Genomic DNA, 3,691 nt, shown 5'->3' with positions numbered 1-3,691 from the left:
AAGTGAAATCAAAAGTATATATACTTGAATACCATGAATTCTAAATTATCATGATATTTCAGACAAACAAAAGCAAAATCCCAAACTATAGTTTTACTAGTCATTCTCCCCTCCAAAAACTTAAGTTCCTAATAGATTTTTGGTCTGTGGATTAATACACAGGCTCCAACTTTTCTTGTGTTTGCTAATTGGTGTAACGATCCAAAAACTTGTATTATATTAACTTCTAAAAAAAATTAATATTTGATCTTTGTCTTGTATTGGGTTAGCACCCCTTGTACTGCTTTTAATACAATTTACTTAACAAAAAAAACATTGTCAAGTTTTAAAACTATTATTATTTTTTATGACTTGATGGGCTAACACTCAAAAAGCAACAACAAACTAAGAGCCTCTATCAAAGAAGGTAGGAGCAGTATCCACAAGCAAATATACAGAAAGAAAGAAAAAAAGAGTTACATCAATAAGATATTCTCATATCATAAATTCACAATTCAATGAATGACCAAATTTAGCTAGAGCATCAACAACTAGATTTGTCTCCCTTAAGATATGCATCCACACATGCATTTCATTCTCATTTTCCTCATTACATTGAAACCATGATCTTCTATTCCAAAAAATTTATCATCATATCTCAAACTAATCATATGCTAACTTTCAATTTATCATCATATCTTAAACAATATCAAAATATTATTTTTATTTTTCTTTTCAAATATATGCTAACTTTCAATTTATTTAAAACACAAAAATAGAACAGCTTGATCCACATTCTACTAAAGGGATGGTCTCTCACTTTTATTTAGATTATGAGAGAAAATGGGACCCACATGCCATACCCATTTCATCTTATTTCCCAAACACCCCCGAGAGTTCCGCGCTGCACTCTGTGCTAGTGAGGGCCAAAACTTCACCCCTTTTCTTTTTGTCATATACTTTTCATGTTCGATTTTTTATGATATTATTCTAAATAAATTTTGATAATTTTAAAATTCGATGTATATTTATATTTATTTTTAACTATACCATTATTTATTAATTATTCATATCTCCATTATTTTTTAATTTAATTTTTAATATTGACTAAATAAAATAATTTTAGTCAAAATGAGTTGTATTAATTTCCTCTCTGTTGAGTGATTCTTTGTGATGAGACAGATTGGACATCTCCAAAGTTTGAATGTAAAAGCAGTGTGTGTATTTGGTTGAGATACTCTTCTTCCATCCTCATTTGTCATTCAACCTCACTATTCTTCTCCATTTCCCTATGCTACCTCTTCTACAACCAAGGGCCTTATCCTCACACCCACCAATTATATGTATTTGGTTCAGAAATGAATGAGTTGAGGCCAGTACTAGGGTTAAATTAATCTCTCTAAATTAAACCTAGAATCACGGGGAATGAGTTGATTGTAGTAAATAATGATTATGATACTTAAGGTTCCTCACTTGAAACAGTGATGATTCTATTATTGGAGCCTTTGCCTTTTGCCAATCACTTCACCATCTACATCATATCATATGAATGACCTGTTCTTGTCACGTCACTCACAAATAATACACTATTCTTCTAATTATTTATCATAAAGATAATTGTTACTAAATATCTCAGTGTTAAAATATCATCATTTGTAAGTACAAAATGACATGGTGTTAAATATATTTAAATAATAAAAAGTTGTAGAAATGTGAGATAATATAAGCTTAAATTTGTATAAATGTTAATGTTAATTAAGTAAGAGAAGTGGTGAGAGTAGGAATGGAGATTTTTAACTTCAGAGATATAAGTATTTATATAGGTAGTTAAGGTTGAAATAGAATTACAGAAATTACCTAATTTTAAACTCAATGGTTCTAATTAAACTTATATCGTGCCACAACTCATCTATTGATTCTTCACCATCACATGGTTTGGACTTCCACTTGGTTTCACTACCCAAGCGTGTCTCATCTTTCTTGGAGAAAGCATAAACGTTGTGCTTAGAGTTAGTCTAATGTTTTAAGAATTGTTCTACCATTATTTACATGAGGTTTTGAGATGAAACTTTAATATGATATCAGAGCTAAAGTCCAACTTCTTCTCAGTTGCCATATGTCCAAAGATGTCGTTTAGTTATGGGTCAAAGATAACCATTTGCCTAGTCTGACAGACTTGCATGGAGGGAGCATGTTGGAAAATAAGTCTCATATCTACCTCATTGTCTCGAGAATAGTTTAAATATCTGTTGGATTATTTCTCTCATGGACAATTGGTTTTGAGATTAAATCTTAACTTGGTATCAGAGCCAGAACCCAACTTATTTCCGGTTGTCATAAGCCAAAAGATGCTCTTTAGTTATGGGTCAAAGGTAATCTTTTCGCCTGGTTCGACAAACTTATGTGGAGATGACATGTTGAAAAGTAAGTCTCACATCGCCCAACTCAATGTCACGAGAATGATTTAAATACTTGTCTCATAAACACTTGGTTTTGAGATAGAACTTTAACAGTCCAGAGTGAGTTATAAGGTGGTATGATAGTGGAGATGAAGTGCTTAAGGAATGGAAAGTATGAGGTTGTGGATTCGAGTTCCACCAACAACAAAAAATGGAATAATAAGATGCTTTAATGGTGCGAAGGAGGTTGTTAATTCAAGTCTCACCCACAACAAAAATACTAACATACTAATAATTTTCGATAAAGAAATATGAGCTAGATAGTATGGATTTGGCCGGAATATATGAGAGATATAAGTTTTGGGACTAGATATAGTGAATCCTTAATTATTTTGGTAAAATAATTAAGAATTAGTCAATAGTATATGTTGAACAGAAAATAGTCACCTAGGACCCATGTCTGCCATTAAATCCTATCAATATGTTTAAAAGTATAGCAGCCACCTTTTTATATTAATTAATGTTAATATTGCGTAAGAAACACAAAGTTGAAGAAGTAATATCCATTTTAACCATTTATTAGGTAAGAATCGGTGGGTAAATAATGTTTAGCTTTTGATTCACAAATTGATCAACAACATGCCCCACTGATAAGGAACAATAATATATGATTTACTCTCAAGGCATGTTCCCATAAAATCTTACAAAAATATGTTCCTATAATTGTAATTATTACTTAGAAATATGAAAGACAAATTGAACAAAAAAGGAGAAGAATTGGCTTACTTTAACAGGTAAGTTATTCTGTTTTGCTGTCAAACAATGAACAAAAAGGAGGGTCAAGTGTCCTAATTAAGCAACTTAATTAGTCAATAAAGGTTTCATTTTCGATCATATTAATTATGAAAAAGAAAGTTATTGTGTGTTTAATCACGTAAGTTGACAATAGTATAGCAGCCATCACCATCTTCAATAATTCTAGCTAGATACAATTGCACATACTTCTATTCACATTTGTATCATTCTAATTTAGGATTACATTTTATATTTCTTTATTTTCTACTTATTTTCTCAAATTTTGGATCTTCTTAATTGTTTTATTCTTTTTTTCTCAATTGTTTTGTGGAGAAAATAAATAAACATAAAAAAATTGTGTCCAATTAAGGTTTATGATTTTTTATTATCATTTTTTTGTTTATATCTTCCATTCACTTAATAAGAAAATATAATTGAGAAATCCAAATCTTACCAAATGCACATCATTTGAAAATGTGATATGTAACTTACATCTTTTCTTGCTAACTAAAATATAA

This window comes from Lupinus angustifolius, chromosome LG03, assembly GCF_001865875.1.
Source record: "Lupinus angustifolius cultivar Tanjil chromosome LG03, LupAngTanjil_v1.0, whole genome shotgun sequence".
Classification (NCBI taxonomy): Eukaryota; Viridiplantae; Streptophyta; class Magnoliopsida; order Fabales; family Fabaceae; genus Lupinus; species Lupinus angustifolius.
Note: the sequence above shows the minus strand (reverse complement) of the source record.